General features: G+C 28.8%; 1 protein-coding gene across 1 annotated transcript in view; it reads left to right on the top strand.

The window, feature by feature from the left end:
• The first annotated feature begins 716 nt into the window (after window positions 1–716).
• The window catches only part of LOC132937423 (uncharacterized), a 41285-nt gene continuing 20495 nt past the window's right edge, over window positions 717–21506 (top strand). The window contains exon 1 of the mRNA XM_061004241.1: window positions 717–828. The gene's annotated coding sequence lies outside the window, so the exon portion shown is untranslated. The remainder of the gene's footprint in view (window positions 829–21506) is intronic.

The raw sequence follows: 21506 nt of genomic DNA on the forward strand, positions 1-21506 counted from the left end.
AAGAGTTTGCTTTGTATTTTAAAAATTACTTAATACAATTCATTACTCAACAAATTACGAGCAAGTCATATTGGCAGAAATTACACATATAATTATAGTACTAGAATCAACGTATGATTTAAGTATCAGAAATTAAAGTATTACTGTATTAGGTATGTTATAGCTTTATTGATAAACGGCTGTCCATGCACGTCAGTAGGTACGTCATAGGCCATATAGTGTATCGTTATTTGAACCGTGTGAGGTATAGGTACATTTGCATATTATATAATTTAATATTTAAAATTATATAGCAATAAAACATTTTGACTTGATAATGATCCCAATAACCAACTATGTGTTATTTGACATGAAATAGTATGGGACTTGCGAAGAATAATTTTTCAAACCAAATTAAAATAATTAAACCTAAACGAATATTGCAATTAAACATAACATATATTGGGATTCTTGTACAAGTTATTAAAATAATTAAAATAAATATAAACCAATAATATAATTAATAAATTATGATAACAATAACCTGCAGCAGTATCATGCATAATATAACAAATAACTGTACTGTCTACCACAGAAGTATATTATATAGACTATACACTTTACAGGGCATTATAAATCTACATGATTACATTTATAGTTTTCCTTTATAATTTTTTTTATTGTTATTAATTATTATTGAACAAAATACATTAACAGCTGTAGCAACATTAGAATATATTATTTAAAATGTTTTTTAATCTAATATAATTATGCAGTAAAAACATTATTATTTTTAATTATACTGAATATCAATGTCAAATACTGAAGCATAGAAGAAATTTAGCAACGGTAAGTAAACCAAGAATATTATGCATATAATATATAAATATCCAAGTTAAAATAACTTTATACTAATATTATTCGTGATTATATTGTTGTAATAATATTTTTAAACAAAAAATTGCTGTCTGGGATATAGTATGATACATTAATTATAATATAATATTTTTTTTTGATGCTATCGCTGAAGTAATTATTATTATTTTAGATCGTGTCCCTTAATGCCGCCTTTGTATTCACTTATTTTAATATTATACTAAAGTTATTATATCATTTGTCCATTTTTTTATTTATTTAACTTTATTAATTCTATGATAATACATTTAAAATTTTATTGTCGTAAATTATACAGATACAGTTCTAAATTTAAATAGGCACCTACAGCCTTGACAATATTTCATACAAAGTATTTCATAAGTTGTTCTTATTTAAATTAATTTAAATAAAACCTTACTTAAAGCTTTGCTACTCCTAAAAGTTATCGTCATCAAGTTCCAAGGACATATCGTAAGTTAAAAAATATATAATAATGCAGTCACGGGCGTCGATAACCGAAAACACCTCACTCAAACGTCAGACACATGTATTATCATAATTCATAATAATATTATAATGAATAATATTACATCGTTTATAATATATTTTAAAAGATACAACGACAACAACTATAACTTCGTTATATTATTCATCTGCGTGTCATGATATTTTCTAGATCAGATACAAATACACAATTATTCAATATGGCATATGCCCCCAAAAGTAAAAAAATATCGCTTCGTCGCTACGGCAGAATGAGCCGTTCGACGCGACGACGACAATAACATAGTGGTGTATACTGTATTATATACATTATACAGTTTTTTTTATTGTATTTTTCATATATTTCATTGTATATATGTGTTCAGTGTATAATATTATAATACCCATAACCGTAACACAACGTCATTATTTGAAAAGAAAAACAAACCGAACGCGATGACTGGTATGATAACTACATAATAATAATAATATGGTGATTTAAAAAAAATAATACGGTCTATCGAAAGAGAGATAGTAATAATGTGGTAACCTATTACCATAACCAAAATGTCTGCTCATTATAATATATTATATGTGTAGCGTACTATGTTGCGTCTGATAATATGTTAATAGACATCGCGCATAGTACCAATAATGTTATTATTGTTATTATTTTTATAATTATTAAGAGCTCACGGTCGTCTGGCGGCGATAGGTTAGGTTAGGTTACCTCTTGACAGCAGACATGTCTGACACTGACCCACCACATAATATTTTATGTTAAAATGCAGTAGGTACTCAATTCACCGCGTTTCTACAAACAGCGGTCGGTCGAGGTATATACGTCCAGCGTAAATGTCCACTCGACAATTTTAATGTAAATCTACATAGACATTAGACCGTGAATATTAGATATTATTGAATTCTTAATGTTGAGAGGTCAGAGGTACCGGTTTTGTACACTTATCTTATTAGATATGTATATAATCATAGAAATATAATATGTACACGCAGAAGAATACGTACAACAATAATATATTATAATGTATACAAAACGCACAATTTAGTATGCACGCATTAGACGAGTGACTGCATCGTCGTATATTCGTTGTGTTTTCCTCGGGACTCGATAGCACGTTTTCAAGCACGTTTCACTAAGACGTCGTTTTAGATGCCTACGTATACCTACTATTATACCTATATAAAATATATAGGTAAGGTCAAAATAAGATTAAAAATAAAACCACTTCGCTGGTGCAGCAGGAGATTTGTGTGTAATACATCTAATTATTCGTGGCTACACGTGGGGATTTTAAAAAATAAAAACGTGAAAATGTTTTTATAAAACATAATATTATATCTGTATTTTAAATTGTAATATAATATGTGTACCATTAATTTGTATACATGTTGACACATAGTAGGTATATATTATTAATATATATTACTATATAAGCACTGTATGCAAACTATATACACTATATGTATAACAACTATTTGCTGCTCCTATACTAGTAGGGTTGACTCTCGGAATAGAATATTAAAAACACAAAACTATCTAAAACGGCAATTCTTGTCTGTCATTAAAGACTGTCATCACATCTCTTGATTTATATATTTTTTACCCGAGTATAATATAATTATATTATTTTATGTATTATAATTTATAATTTATAAATGACTAGGTGAATAATATTTACTATAGAAGGCTTACAGTTTATTTTATCTATTCGCAAATTACCGTTTATTCCGATGTACAAACGTGCAGTTATAAATTTTACCTCAAGTTGTGTATATTTTAGGTGCGGATATAATATGGACAAAGGCCTACCCTAGGGTATCACGAAAATTTTTTTCAGGTTTTCAATATGTCGAAGGAACATAATAATTATAACGTAAATTTCATATTACATAATTAGATAATTTATATTACCTTTTAGCAGTACCTATCTCCCGTTTTTGTCATTTCTATTTATTTAACTGTGAGATTTTGAACGCTTAAAATGGTTTATAATATAAAAGAAATAAAAAATTCTGATTGATTTTATAAATTGCATTCGATTTAAATGTAATAATTATTAACAGTTGTATCAAATATTTGTTGGATTAGGTACATTTTTATTGAGTATAGGTACCAACTATTACCTATTATAATAATATAGTATATAACATGTAAATTGTTTGAATTATTATAATTGATTCAAAAAATTTTAATATATTTGATTTATTTTGATCAACGTATTAGAGTGAATTTACTAATTATCAAGCTTTAAGTTAAGTTCTAACGTTGGCTTTAACGCTTCTAACCCTTTTTTAATTGTTTTAAAATCGAAATATTGTAAAAAAAAGTCCCTAAAATTAAAAATAATTAACTATTAAAAATAATAGACCCTCCAGTGACAAAATATATGTTGCTGCCGTTTGAAGCGTTATATTGATTCGAAAGTTTTATTTATAATATGAAAGTTTGTTAACAGATATCAAACTCTGATCTTGCATACATTTTATTAAGAACGTGCTCTTTAGTTCCAAGTTGATATTAGTTATCTTTATTATTAATTGCAAATTGCGATATAATTTCCAAGTATAACCGTCGCTTGGCCAACATCAAATATTGGTACAGTAAAATAATTATTATCAAATTGTTGGTATTGGTTACAGAAAATAAAATATTCATTATGACTGTCAACTATATTTCAGACCTGTATTTTATATTACTGACATATATTCTGGTAGAACAACCAGAAATAACTGTTCTGAAATATATTTAATTTGTCACGCGCAATTACAAGTTAAGCTATAGGTACACCTAATATCGACCGAATCGATAATAATGTAATATAATATAATAATATATGAATTAAAATCGCTAATATTTGCTCAAAACAACAAAATATAACAATGTACGTTTATCGTCATTGAAAGTTATTCATCTAAGAAAAAAAATACTTTAAACTAGGTAATAATGTACTCGGCATAAACATTTATCTAGCCTATAGTAGGTGCTATTACAAAGTTTTGAAATATACCAAAATATTTACCAGACAGTGCAAAAAGGTCGTTTTAGATATTTATATTATATTTCATACGTAGATAATCCATGCAGTGCACTAAATTATTATCATACACTCACAACTCATTATATAGCCAAATTAATTTATGAAATCCAAGATTCAATAGTCATACTTATAATATTTATTCCACGACCATGCGTAAATTATTTCACGTAGGTATAATATGTTTGATTACACCAAAAAAAGATGAATATGCATAGTTGGAATAGTTCGTGCATACGGAATTAGATAAATTTCGCGTTTTGCATTTTAGCGTTGGTACAATTATTGTTTCACGCGAGTACCTACCTTTTCTGTAAGCCAATTATTTTTATATTTTTTACAAATGTCGATATTGATATGCTAAGATTTATATGCTAATTTATTTCGAAAAATAAATAAAATCTGATTTTTCACTAAAACAAATACTGAATAGCGAATAATGTATAGTCCGAATTTGCATTATACGCTTAATTTTGATTACATGTAAACGGAATTAAATTAAAATATTCGTTGAACTGTTTTAATTCCCACGTTTGGTCGTATTACCTATAGCTATTTTTTCTTGTGATCACAAGCCAATTAATCGCACGTCATTTCATTGCGGTCACATTAAAATCATTATAGGAATTATTGTTCGCAGAGAGAGGGTGAATTGAAAATCTTATAAAAAAAAATAGCTTATACATCGCTAAAACGTCATAATAATACGTAATGATAGTATACTCGCCCCGCAGGGGATAGAAATAAAAAAAAACCTTTAATTGAATACCTATTTATAAGAAATTCTGAATACCTTTTGTAGCGCCGACATTAAACACGACGATGTTTATAATAAATTATTATTGCAAACACGATTCAAGGGGTAATCTATATTGTAAGCGCACTATTATAGCGCAGCATTTTTTAGAATTTGCGTTTGAATGTTGATATCATACATAGGTCTTTTATAAATGTACAGGTTTTTTTGTGTGTAGTAATAAAATAACAATTAAGAATCTAAAAATTATATTATAATATTAATATCATTACATTTAAATATTTAGTTCTATGATGTGGGCGCCTTTTAGTAATTGATGTTTGTATATAGTCCATATTTGTTAATTTACACAAAACACACAACGCTTGTAAATGTCGACACGGTTGAGTTTTGGTATTAATAAATAATAAGTGTTGAACATAAGGCTGTCTAGTGCTTACAACGTCCCGAGGATAGACTGATATTGACTAATTCCTAATACCTACTTTAAAACATAATTGCGAAGAGTTTACTTGAACACTTAGTAAGTCCGACATTATTTCAGTAGCACACTCAAAATTAAGACGTTATTGCTGCATATAGATGTATTTAAAATTATTTAATTATTTATTTTGTGTGCATCAAATATTGTAGGTACTCGTTAGTTAGCGAATGAATAAAATGAAACTGCGATGATAAAATGTGTGAAAGTGTTTTAATTTTGAATAATCGAATGCAAAGTATAAAACCTTATAGGGCATATATTATAATAACAACTATAAACGCCCCGACACACGAAGCGTACCTACGACGTTTATATAGCGCGGTAAACTTCAGTCGTTTGGAGTTTTTGGGTACAATAATAAGAAATAACTACGGTAAAATATTTTCTTTGTTGCACGTAAATCGCACGGGAACCTGCACGCCTCCTTGTGTGCCACCTCGCTGTCGGCTATAGACGTTCACATGGGGAGGATTTTTATTATTTATTATTATTATCATAATCATAATCATCACCACCGTCATCGTCAGTGTTATTTTTTTTGTTCGGCCGGACACACACCGGCTCCACATTGTGCCTAGGCCGACGTGTTTGTTGTGTTCATGCACATGCAGCATGTTGTTATCGTTTATTATTTGGGTCGTTCGCCGGTGCACGTGCAGTATATAAATCACATAAACACACCCTCTGAAACCGGTCTGGGCATTCTTGTAATAATTCAAACGTCGGCGTCGCGTTGTCGCACACCCCTCGACGGTATAACGATGACGGGGGGAAAAAACTGGACGCCGAACGCCTCTCATACAAACTCAAGGTGAAATTCCATTTACCTAACCGTGCACGCAGAGCATTTTCTTCGAACATGTTCGACCCTCTCACTAACAAACAGTTTATAATATACTATATAGCAGGGGTGCCAAACCACAGCTCGCGTCTTAACATTTTTACCAATATAATATAATATTGTTATGTAAGTATTATGTGCTCTCCGTATTATTTTTCACTATATTTTTCAAGTGATTCTCTTATCGCTGGTCATCCCTGCTATATAGAAATATGAAACGCGAAAATTACGACCCAGCGCTGTTTAATAATATTATTTAATATTATGCAGCGTTTTTGTCTGAAGCAAAATAAAAAAATCAAGATATTACATATTATATATAACTTATTGTGTATTGTTATAATCAATTTAATAATAAGGTGAAAATAAATTGAGCTGAATCGTCGTCTGATCCAAATAGATATCAACTTAAAATACGAAATACTGCGGATGGCTTAATTTTAGGCATAAATATTTAATAAAAATACAAGACCACTTAAAAAATGTACCATTTTTCATGCTAACAAGTAATACGAATTCTGTACTAAAATAACGCATAAAATGTACTAACGTATTTTATTAGGTTTCTACAAAACGATTAAGTTCGGGCCACGTGAACATTATCTTGCCTATAATATAGGTCTTTGGTAGTTAATATCAGTGTTTTTAAAGACTTAATTTCTAGAAATGCATTAACTGAAAGAAAATACGGGCATCATACTATATTATCAAACGTCGATAACGCGTATGTAAAAGATAAAATACAATGTTTGTAGTTTCCAGCTAATCGTTTCAAAATGTATTTCGATTACAAACAAATATTTTATTTCAGAACTTCAGAAAATGTTTTAATTTTCTTCTGGCTCAAAAATAAGTACAAAAAACGAAAAGCAAAATATCTATAATTATGATGACAAAAACGTATTTATAAAATAAATAGTAAGGCTGGGCATTAACGAGTTAAAAAGTTAATTTAATTTTAACTTTTTAACTTAACTAGTTACTTTTGGCTTTTCATTAACTTAACTGTTAACTTACTAAATTTCTTTCCTAATTAACGTGAAATTAACGAGTTAATTTTTCATTTTAAGAAGTATATTTCACTATTTCAGTCTATTTCGTTTTCATGTAAAAAAAAAATGTATCGTAAATTGTTTAAAATTAAAAATTATTATCATTCGAATATAACTTATATGGAAATACTGTATGAAGTATAAATACTATATCCTATAATTTAGTTTTGGGTTGGAAAAAATTAATTACGCTAGCGTTTTATAAACAAATTAACTTTTCTTTAACTTAACAAAAAGTGTGTATTAACTTTTAACTTAACTGAGTTAACCTATAGTTAAATGAACTTTTAACTTTTAACTTTTTGTTATTGGTGCATATTAACTTAACTTAACTGAGTTAAAAAAAATCATTATCTTGCCCAGCCTTAATAAATACCGTTTAAAATAACAAGAATGCAAAATAATATTGTTAGTTTTTTAATACTATCTATAATATGTATGTGTGAAATACATTTTGTATTTAGAAAGCATTGGGTTACAGGCTTGAAAAAAAATTTAATTTGTAATGAAATCCACGCCTTACTTATAACTGTTCTACCTAAATTTTATATCAACTAATTAAAACGTAAATAATTACATTTTCTAGACCCAGAAACAATTTGTATTCGTGACTGGTGCACGGTAGTTTAATAATAACGAATAGAAATGAGACAATCACATAGGTAGTTGTTATTTAATATATTTCTCACACAATGTCACAGTTAAAATATATATGCCATATGAAATGCCTAACATTACTCCTTAAAACACATCAGCCTAATAAATATGATTATTTACAAAAGGAAACATAATAACAATATTGTATTTTAAATAACATCATACAATTATTTAGAATGGATATCAGGCAATTGGAAATTTATTTTTTAAATACATTTTTAAATGGAGAAGTATAACAATGCATTTTAGCGACGTGTATTATAATAATTGTATAACTTAGAACAGTTAAAACAACCTATCATACCTCACATAAATACCTATAGTACTAGAATGGAAAACTTTATTTTCCCTAAGGCAAATACAACAAATTTTTTTAATAGCCACAAAGACCAGTGCAGACATAATAATATAATCACCTAGCTGGATATAATTATTGTAAAGATGCAACCGGGGTTATCAATAATACGGTTACATGTTCAAAAAATATTAAAATAATAAATGCGTAGTGATAGATAATATTCTTTTAGATTCAATACCGAATGTTTTTATAAGGAGTTCGGTGTAGGCAATTTCTTACTCGTTGGAGTTTGTACGTGTAATGTGTGTAATTGTGCGTAATAATTATTGTAAGTGATCATTAGTGCGTATGGGCCTGTGAACGTGCTACCCACATAATATCAATAACTCACTACACAAATTTTAATTATTTTGTTTCTTTTGGTAAAAAGTACCTATCAATATTTTGCCAATAATATTAACTAACATATTTATCTGATAACATATTTTCTGAAAACATATTTGAATATTCTTCATGAAATTTGCTTAAAAACGATTTGTTTTTCTAAATTATGTTTTGTCTGCGTGTCTATTCCGCATAGAGAATCAAATAAGCGCATATTTATGTACAGCTTGACATTGGACCTGCGACAACAGCTGGCTATCACTGATTATCGATATTCGTTCCTTCACTTCCTTCCAGCTCTTTCACTTCAAACTGAACGTGTTGATCGTGCAGAAATATGCAGGCACAAATTAACATAGGTAGACAGCGAGTATCGTGGGTGTAGGACGTTTGTGCCAAGGCTTGAAATCGATTTTAAATATCGATAAAAATCGATAAAAATCGTTAAAAATTATCTAAAAATTGACATTTCACATTGAAAACGAAAACAATTTTAACCAATAATGTATACCAAAATCATAATCGTTTTAAAACTTTTATAATCTACAAATCGATTTAAAATTTTAAAAACAATTAATTAAATTTAAAAATCAACAATAGGCTGATAGGCCTTTAATATTGTTCATATGTAGACAATAATAAGTACTTAACTAATATTTCGTTTTCTCAGGTTGTTACACAGCCGTGTGAACGACGATAGGTCTCTTATATGGTTCGAAATTAAAATCATAAAATCATAAAATTTAATTGATATTTTAAATCGAAAAAACAAAGATAAATGATGTTCAAAATTTAATTAAAAATCATAATACAATTAAATCGATATCGCTCAACGATTTAAAAATCATAAAATCAATACATTATTTTTAATTTAAATCAGAAAAAATAAATAACGATAAGTAAAATGAAAATTTTTCATTTTAATTTCAAAATTTGTTTTGCGCATTGCTTTATTGTAACAAGTAATCTTTCTTGGCCATTTGCATATCGCTATTGTTAAATATGCATATATATATATATATATATTATATTTATAGTATATAGATTCGCGAATTGGTCATTAATTTCATTTATAAAATAATAAATTACGATAATTGACGGTATAATTATTTTTAAATCTGATTTTTTTTGAATCTGTTATTTTATAACAATGGTCATATTCACGTATTATAGATTATCGGTGTATCATCACCATCGCCCTATACCTGTTATAGTGTACCTATATTGGATCGTGCGATGCACAAACGAGTATTGCAAACTATTCGACAATCGATATGAAATACAATTATTTGGACATTTTGGCAGCCGTTATCCGTTTTATTGCTGGCTAGACGGAATGTTTGAAGACAATTAAAACTAAAATGGACGGTATCGGTGTATAATGAATAATGACATTATGTATAAGGGGGGAGCCGTACACGTACGTGTAGACGCCACGGCTGTGGTTTACGGAGAGTGGATAGGCGCTATCATTTTTTATATTCAGTGTGTGCGGATGGCCACTGCCGCCGACTGACTAAATGTGACAACTCTACACCGTTATGCAAAGGGACACGTTGTTCTCGCCTTCTACTGTTCGGACGTGAAATCAAACGTTTGACGAATCGAGTTAGTCCGATACGGTTTTCAAGTCGGCTGCAGCGAATTCAGCCGTTGTCATATACCTACCTGTTTTATCAGCTGTTGGTTAACATCTTTTTTTTTGGAAAAGGTATGAATCACTTATTTTTTCATTATTATTATTATTATTGTTATTATTCCTATGTTATCACAATAATATTATATACTATATACTGCAATATTATTTTTCGAGTGAGAATATTATATCATAATACATGATATGTCGCGCGTTTATGTTTGGTTATCTAAAAATAATATAATATTAGTATTCGATATAATATAATAGAGTATTAATATACTATTTCCAACATTTAATAATAAGTCTTTTACTATAGCCATATAAAACACAGTATAATATGTGTTGATGTTTTAGTACAAGTGACAACCAGCCTACACTACACGCTATCGTGAAAGTAGATTAAACACTTATGAAAATGTATCGGCTATTTTGTATATAAATGTGTCCTTAACTGTTTACAATTTACATATATTACTGCTCGTATAATGAAAATTTATTTACATAGTTAATGAAATACGAAACGGTTACCGTTTCATGAAGTGGTCCACCATTTTTAAAAAAAAATATATTTAAGAATACTTAAATATTTATAAATATTGTATAATATAAATATTAATATTAATCTTGTATAATTATGACATATATAATTAATAATAAGATTAATTTAGTGTGGTCAATGGCCAATGTATTTTAAATGATAATTTCACGAAAAAGTGACTGTTTCGTAATATTTTTTGGTAGGTATTTTCATATAATATATTTGTATTATGAACACTAACCTAAGAGAGATTTTACAACTATAAAAGAAAATTGTCAGCCTTTTTGGTGGACTTAAGAGTTGTTATCAACCAATCATTATGATTTATTTAAATAGTTATATTATAAACTTAGCTATTGTCCTATTGATATGTTTGATAAGTAAACAAAATATTATAATATCACATGGATAACAAATAATGTACTTGAGTGGTGATAACGACAAGTAGAGATGACTAATATTACACGTAGGTAATAACACAAAGATGGCATTATTCATAATATTATATAGTTACAAAAAAATCTATCAAAAAAATATTAGAAAGGGATCATTATAATAGTACGCTTGACTCATTATACCTATTTATATTTAAAACATAATATTATGAGATAATTATTTTTCTTTACTGACATCTAAGGTAGTAACGTCATTAACTTTCCATACATTTTAAACACTGGAAATTTGTTTAGCTTCGTGTTTTATAATTCTTATTTTCGTAAATTGTTGTAGAACGATATCGCTAAATCGCTTAAATAATTCATTGAAGTGTTTACTAAATCTTTTTGCCCAGTCACAGTAAGTGATCCTTGGATTATACGAAGGCACTTCCACGTGGAAACCGAACACTTGAATATCCTCACTATTTTACGTTTGCAATGAGTAAATTATCCGGAAAACTTCATAAATACATCCGCAGAGCCGAGAGCATCTTTGATTAAGGCACCCGGTACCAATATCATTTTGTTTACAGAATAACACATTACGGGAATAATGACCGTGTCTTGTATAATCAATAAAATTTGATAATTTTTTTTTTTCAAATTTATAAAGGGTAATATTCTTCAGGTCATATTACATTCCATTTTTCAATATTTTAATGTCAATAACTTCATTCGATCACACATGTCTTCGAATCAACCGATGAACAATAGTCTGCGGGGAGAACAGTAACACCGTGCGCAGGTCGACTGACGTCCGCTAGAGTATGTCCATATTATTATAATTATTGAGTATACCTATTGTTAAGGGCAACACAGTATTATACATACGATCGTTTGCCGTTTAAGTTTCTGAGACAAGTGTACAGTGAATTAGTGCATTGTAAAATAATAAATTATTATATTTACATATATTTTATACATACTTAAAATATTACAAATGCATTATGTCGACATGATGGGTCGTGTGCAAGTCAGTGACTTGTGGTCTGAGTATATATTTTATAAGCCACTTGAGTACCTCTCACATACACACACACGCAAGCACGCACGATCTACCTGTTGCGATGCCGATTCCTAGATATCTCTTGTAATATTAACCTGTAGTTTTAACGCAGCAAAATATTGTATTTTAGTCGAGCGGGTGGGTGGGTAACATAAATATGTTGTATTGTTGTTGATATTGTTGTTGAATATTCTGTTAGGACCAGGAAAAAAAATAATCATAGTATGTTTACAAGATAATATGCACTATTTCAAATTTTTATATTAGTATGATCCATGTTAAATAGTTGGTTCAAATTATAATAGATATTATTATATTTACTACGGGACCACTGCAGATGCATAGTGCGTAATATAGGTAAGCGTGTGTTTGCAATGATAAACAGAAATAATAATGAAAATTATAGCATTTCATAGTTTATTGATGAGACATTTTAATTTTAAGTTATGCGGGCGACTATAAGGTTAACGACAGTCGTTGTCAATGTCATCTAATATGAGGTTTTGGAGTCTATACTGTGATGTCTTTATTATCAGTTGATTTCATTGTACAAGTAATACTATTTGATGAATTATTGCAATAAACAATTAATATATTAATAAAATGCGATACCAGTATACAGTGATATTCATAGTAAATTTAATTTATAAAAAATTGTAATGTTCTATCTAAAAATAAAATCATAAAATTAAACTTCATACGTTAGTTTATATTGGTACGTTTAATATACTTAAAAAATTATAAACCATAGATACTCTTGAATAGCAAATATCGAGTTACTTGTGAGCTACGTTAGTACGGTCTAAAACATGTGTCATCGCGATCGCATACAATAATATTACGGCAGCCAAAGAAAAATATAAGAAATTACGCCCGAGTCATGTGTCACAGGAACAGTGGCAGATTTACGGGAGGGGGGGCATGTCTGGGAGCTAAGACACCCACCGTTCCGCATATCGAACATTATTTTTAATATACATTTCTTATCCATTAGTTAACATCACTACAAACGTATCAACTATGTAGACTGTACTAACACAGAATAAGTTTAATTTGTTCATAATAAGTACCTAAAGAGTATTCTTAAAATAGCATCCACTTTGGAAAAAATCCTTTATCCATCATTGAACAGTGCACATGGGCATCCCGTAAAATGTTTATATAGTAGGTATATTATAATTATACTACTCCGCTCTTTATAATTTCAAATACCTATACTAACAACTATAACTCAGAGGAAACCAACGGGCGAAACACGGTCCGCAATTCCGCATACACGATTTTCTACGGACCCTAATGGCTGCGTAATTGTAAAATATATAATATTATAGTTTTTACATTACATTTTTATAATAAAATAACGAATAAAAATATTTTCCGATATTATTCTTAGTATGGTATACATATATAATATAATATAATATCATATACGTGTCTCTTTCACCAAGCGTTACGTTGAAAGCACATAGACCTAGCCTAACCTGACCTAGCTCATTTGTAAAAATTAATTCAGAGAAGTTGACTGATAGCATTGATTATACATAGTAATATACTATGTATAATCAATGCTGATAGCTAATACGTTAGTCGTTAGCGCTACTGCGTTATTTCTATGTCAAAAAAACGATATCTAAGAATTTCCAAAGTACGTTTTATTACGATTTAGTGTGATTGTTATTAATTGTTAATGTGTGAAAAAAGTCATTGGGTATTTAAATGTGTCTTGGATCGTGGGAAGTTTGGTAAGTTTCAAAACGGACCCTCGTAGAAATTAGTTGTGACCCCTGCAATAGCTATAATTATAAGCTAGTTAACTACTCATTTGAAATTAAATTTTTTTACATACAAATTTACATACATTTATATATAAATTATAAATTTATTTCGTACACAAACGTCACTGTATACCATGTATAAATATTTATATAATTATTTATTTATATTTATATAGATAAGTAGATTATATTTAAGCATATCCAACAAGTTTCAATTTTCTGTATGGATTTCTGTAGAATCCCTCAACCTATTTACCCCCAACACATATTCACTGAAAATAAGTATTAAAACTTTTCACATACTACAAAGTCACAGTCTCACAGAGTTCTAAATAATTTAATATACACCATAAATACACTGGATTTTACTGATTATATTCGGTATACAATGAGTTATCTAGCCATAAAGACGACAGCGCATGGTGGTATAAAATGCAATGCCTATCACAATTTTCATATGAATAAATTTAATTTGCTTGTATCTATGTATTGTGATGATCAATACTAGATAATTATAAATCATAATTAATATGACACGTTTTGTTCTAATATTTTTTCATATTTTTCATTCTAATAATTTCCCAGATTATGTAAGTACCTATCTAGTTTTCAAAACTAATTTATTATTCGGAAAATATATCCATACAAAAATAAAACTAGTAGATCTTCTTTAACTAGTGTATGAGTATGAGTATCTACAACTCACATATAACCAGTATTACCTACGTATTCAATTTGTTATTACATAAATTAAACAATAAACATTGCTTTTTTATTGTGGGGAGGGGGGTACAATATTGGTTTGAGGGATTACCTACCTAATCCCAATTGTGTCATTGCACGGGTATTTGGAAACGTCAACAGAATGTTGTTCAAATGGACCCGTCGTCGTCGTTATCGTTGTTACCGTCAAACAGACTATTTTCTGTTGTTGTTAGGTAAATGAGCAAGTATGAGGACAATGGCATGCCTGAGGCCCTGATAATAACTTTATTTTAGACATAATCAATATTAAATAGTAATTAAAAGTTTGATAGATAAGGGGAATGTAAACTTTTTTTAAACACTTTTTTACATTTCTGTCCAATTGGTACCGACACATTATGCAATGACTACGAAACTAGTATCAAAAATCTACCAGGTTTTCGATAGATTTTGCTAGAGCCCCTGAACTTTGTAAATACACAAACAAACATGCCGGTCCCATCTTTGTGGGTGCACCAGTACATTGTATTTTTAGTTATATTTGTCCAGTGTTGACACATTTTATAATCGATAATGTACAATTATTATATTATAAAATGGGTAAACCCCAAAAATTAATATTTTAGATACTTCCAACGGGTATGATATATTGTAATACGTTTCTAATGGAGCAAAAACATTTTTGAATCAACATTAAAATCCTTTTTAAATGCAATAATAAAAAAAGAATACTTTTAGTTAGGTTTCTATATTAATTACATTTATATTTATTATTTTATTTTTAAAATTATATATAAATACGTACATTTTAGAATGTTGCTTCAAAAAAGTTTCAAATTTAGTAAATTAAAGTTTGATAATGTAAAATTGTGGTTAATGAGGTACCATATTTAACTAATGTATGTATATTGTATAATAACATCGTATAGATTTCGTTATGCAGACTTTATCACGGTATATTATATTATATTATAATTATTACCATGTATAATACATAAATACGTATAAATATATAGTACGTTTATGTAGCCACATGGAATATTATAATACACATACGTTTATGCCTATATAGACATTGACTCCTTAAAACGCGCTGTCCTTTAGTGACTTTTAGGAGTTTAGTATAGGCAATACAACAAGTGAGTGTGTATATTGTATCACTGACTGATTGCTCCTCAAATAACCGAATGTTATAATAATATATTATTATAAATGATTCATAAATCATAGATGCGCCAAAAAATATTTTTGTTTTAATATGGACACAAATATTGAAATATTACGTCAAAATGCTTGAATATTGAATACATTCCTCATGTTATATTGACTATACTGCAAAGAAAAAAATGATCTAAATCTACAGTAATTATTTATGATTGTTTGAAGTTACAATTTAGAAAACTTGGATTTTTTGTGTAATAATTCGAAGAAAATTGATCGTAAAAACATTCCAATATTACTAAAATAATCATTTGCTGTAATTAATAGCAGGGACTGAAACCAAACCTAAAAAACCAGTCCTGGTACCAGAACCTTTAAAATATTAAGAACTGAAACCGAACCAGAACTTTTAAATTAAATAATTTTATTTATCATTATTTAGTGGTATTTCTGTTTCGTGTATAAACTATGTATGATCATAATATGAGTTTTCTAATATTTCGCATACTATTAATTAAACCCGCATTGCAGGTGGATATTTAAAATTATTATAGTTTTCGGTACCTAAATTATCTGGAACCGATATCTTTATTTTTTTACCAAAAAACCAGAACCGAACGGGAACAGTTATTTTATTTTAGGAGAACCACTAACCAGTACCGGAACCGATACCGATAAATTCAAAAAGTTCCAGTCCTTGCTTAATAATTATTACAGACTTATACCCATTTCAATATACATTTGTATTTCGAATTTTTTAATTATTTTTTTTAAAGCGTTGATAAAGAACTTGAAAATTAAATACAAGGTCTCCCATAAGTTATTCTTTTAAGAATTTAAAATCCATAGGTACGATTTTCTTTTGTAAACTTTTTAAGTTCAAAGTTCAAAGTTTAACAGAGTTACGAAAATTTGTAAATTCATTATTATGTACTAATAAATGTATAAGATATTCAATTTTTATAGTCTAAGGTTCAATACAAAGTTCTTCACAAGTAGTATTGTAGCTCTTACTAAAACCCAAAAATCTAAATAAAAATATCGTCACGATTTTTTATTATAAACATTTAAATTTTGATGACTTTGGATATTTCAATTTTAAAATAATGTAGTTACTTATAGCTATAGCAATTTTAGTTATTTCGTTATAATTCAAAAATATTCATGGGGACTACTTGGAGTATTTCTAATTTGTATATGTATATAATTATATTTTACTATATGTATTAATAAACTTAGAATGTACATGTATAAGTAGTAAAATTAATTATTAAAAAAGCAATATATAAAATGGATATTATGATAAAATATGCTTAGTAATTAGTTATAATATCGGTAAAAATATTCAGATTTCTTAAGAAAAATTTGTCTTCATCTTAAAGGCGCATTAGATGTTTCGCGCGCTTGGCGACGTCTCACTACGGCAACAGCCGATGGCCTGTCTCACCTGCTGCGTTAAATATTTCACATCAAAAAGTTGAGCGTAAATCATCAATAATTGTTCAGAGTTTTTGAAGTCCTAAATCCAATCCGTGACTTGCAGTTGCCCAACTAGGTAAAATTATTTCTCAAAGCTAGGTACACTGACACCGATTTGTCCGTGAATCGACGTATTCTAAAACTGAGCGTATATACGATATTTAATTTATTTATACAGGATTTGCTACTAAATAAAACTGCACACGGGCAAAGACGAAATAATAAAGATGCAATATTTTCGCAAAAATTTATTTGACCTGCCGTATAACTAACAGATATATCTAAGTAGTATATTATATTTATATAGGCTGACAAACCACCTTCTCTTAAAATCGTTTTTCGCAAGCAATTTTTTTATCATTCAATTAAAATTCAACCAAACACATATGTTACAGTGACTTAGGTACTCAATGACGAGGTACACTCGTCACCTATACAACTGTACAGCAGAGTGGTTACCTATGACTTCCTACCATTTTTAGTTATTCTTGCTAGGTACCTATGCTGTAATACAGATCGTTCCTTTTTGTCGGTGACAATGGTTTTATTGGGGATGGCCGATTTCTACGAACGACAGTCTGGCCATTATTTATTATTCTATAAGAGTTTAGTTTATTTATTATAATTATGTGTGAGCATATCTTTACACTAAAAGCTACAAATCATATACCTATTACCTATATTCGACGGTGGTCATATAATTTCAGTATTTTTAACATATATAGGTACCTACATGCAAAATATACTTGCTATTCATTTAAGTATTGAATCTTATTTGGAACTCTAGTGGGTAGTAGAGTAGGTACCTACTTGTACGAATATATTTTTTGTTTTCTATTTGTTATTAATTTTTCACCACTTCTCCGGGATTGATGGTCACCATTCGGTTGAGGTTGCAGGTAATCGTACTAGGCCCGTGACCCATAAGTACGAGTCATAACATAATAATAACTTTTCATATTATGTTAGATGTTTAAATTTATTTATTTATTTATTTACTTATTTATTTATTTACTTATATATTTGTTCTATATATATACTTTAAAACGTTTCGCTACACGATTATACAAAAGGTACACCACCATCCCGGATCTACATTGTTCACCACAACGAGACCATCACTGACAATGGCAATCTATATATAGAATTAAAATGTATAGTATATTTAGCCATGTATGAAAAACAAGGTGAAGATAATAAATAATTGACAATATATAGTATATAGTACTAAGACGTCACGGATGATTTACAAATGTTTTCTTTCACCTTGATGATTTATTAGGATCTAGGGATGACCTACGTCCGCACATGGACATATTTCACCGGAATAACAGTATCTATATTGCTGAGTCCTGTAGATGTATTATTAAATTCTGTGGTACCTAATACTTATTATAGTTGTACTGGGCATCATCGATGAATGTCGTACAGAGAGCCTTTCCAAACGACGATGGACAATAATATATGGCTGTACAATAGATCGCAGACTAAATTGTTGAAATGTTTTTTTTTTGTGTTGACCGGATGGACTTCGACGAATCAGTAGAAAGGTTGTCTTTACACCAGGGGTGTGCGACTAAGGGCGAGGTTTGTAAAGGAAGCACTTTATTATATAGAATATAATGTACCTAGCATACTCGCAGACAAGCTCTTTTCATTGTTGTTGTTGTTGTTGTTGTTGTTGTTGTTGTACATTCCTAATCATCTATATATACCGTCCATACAGTTAATATAACGCGTTTATAAAATAGTTCTCCACAAAATCACTCTGAAGAGTGTACACAAATGTACGTAGTAATAATCATAACATTAAAATAAAAAAATTGTTATAACCTATAATTATGATGTTTGTGAGTTCCTTCAGACCTCCCTCCCCCCTTGATACAATACTATACCTACGTGTTTAGAATATTACATTCGACTTACATTGAAATCCATCACCTCGTACAATTAATAATGCCGCCTGCCACCCGTTAATTCAAAATAATACAATATTATTATTAAACTATCTAATTGTTTCGTCGATACTCCTAGAATACTTACGCTTTGCTGCAGTTGTCCAGTTTTCTAAAAAAATTCCACAAATCAAATATGTTGTGATGTTAGAAGTGACGACACACCTATTTATTATAATATGTAGGTACCTAAAACGTATATTGTACACATAATAATATTATATCTTATTATTATACAACAAATATTTTGATCATAAGACTGACATCTAGTGTATTGGTAAATATATTTATATTCATCTACGCACTAATAAAATATGTATATTATAATTTTTTTCTCGCTCCATTCCAAAAATGTAAGTTAATCCCCAGTTTATCACTTCTAATATTACTATACAATTATATTATCGTCGATATTCAAATATATTATATACTACAGATAAAATCACAACCCTTTTTGCATAAGTTTTATGTTTTGTAGTTACACAAGAAATCAACATTGTTTCAGTATAATATGGAAAATAAATTGTAAATATGTATCGTATTGGTGAAATGGTATAATAATTGTCATGTTCGTCACCATGTTAAGTTTTTAAATATTTTTTAGTTCTAATATTCTTTATTAAAAACCTTAATAATTATTTCTTATTAAAGGAAGAACCTTTTCAGACCACTTCTTAAAAAGTTTGTTCCAAAACGCCTATAAATTTGTTTGAATATTTTAAATTGACAACATTTTAAATGTTGATTATTTGAAAATTAAATAGGTATCTTAAAATGTGGCCTGATCGATCACAAGTACACGTCATATTAACGAATACAAATCAGTTTTCAGAAGTCTTATCGCGTTATCGGGTCCAACGGTTAAATTGACAAAAACTACATACAAATGAGCATAAATTGTTTACTGTTCACGTGTGCAACGTCGTGACGGTGACTTGTACGTGCGCCTGCGCGGGAGCGCTCAGCTATTTTATGTACACACAGTCACACACACTAATATTATTATCATTTACTACACACACATTTACTAGACCCACACACATATAATTTGAGAGTTGCCTATTTTGAACTCATTAAAAACTGTCCGTTTGCAATCCCCTTTAATCACAGCGTATACTGCTGTTATCTTCAACAGATAAATAGTACATTAAAACATCATAAAAACTTTTTCCTATGAACTATTAAATAAGTTTTATTTGGTTTTCTAGTTATTTTAGGAGCGTATAACCTTAAAATGATAATATTTTACATAAGGTATACGCCGAAAATCGCAATTCTGCTGACGGGTAAATGGCGTATACCTCCGTACGTAGGTACCAATACACCTCTGTAGTGACATCGATTTGATGTATATTATACCTATATAAGGTACAAGCATTGTTTTTTGAATGTACATTTTACTAACACGTTTACTAACTATTTTCTTTTATTTTATAAATTGGTTACGTTACTGCTTTTTATATATTTTTGAATTACCGGACATCGCCCGATAACATTTTTAAAATTTTATTTTACCTAACAGATTGCGTCCCAAGTGTATTCCAATTTTCATATTTTAACTGTCTTAACGTCATCACAATAATAATACCTATTTGATAACATTTTTTTTTTACTGATCTACTCTACAATGCTTTTCCAATGAATATTCATTTTTCCCCGGCTATATTATAAAACATTGTTCAAGTTAGACAAATTTAGTACGACAAAATGTATTTGTGCATTAATATAAAAATATTAACCTAATAAATAGATACAATATAATATCACTATTTATGACTGTTTTTACTATTTAATATTTAAGCGTTGCAAAAATGATTTTAAAATTAAAATTAAAAATAATAATTATACTAATAAATTTTAACCAAGCCAACAATATATTTTTGTCGATTCCAAGCCTGTAAACTGAAATAACAATCATATTTTTCGATAGGATCCGCTTAGACC

The sequence above is a fragment of the Metopolophium dirhodum genome, chromosome 1, assembly GCF_019925205.1.
Source record: "Metopolophium dirhodum isolate CAU chromosome 1, ASM1992520v1, whole genome shotgun sequence".
Lineage (NCBI taxonomy): Eukaryota > Metazoa > Arthropoda > Insecta > Hemiptera > Aphididae > Metopolophium > Metopolophium dirhodum.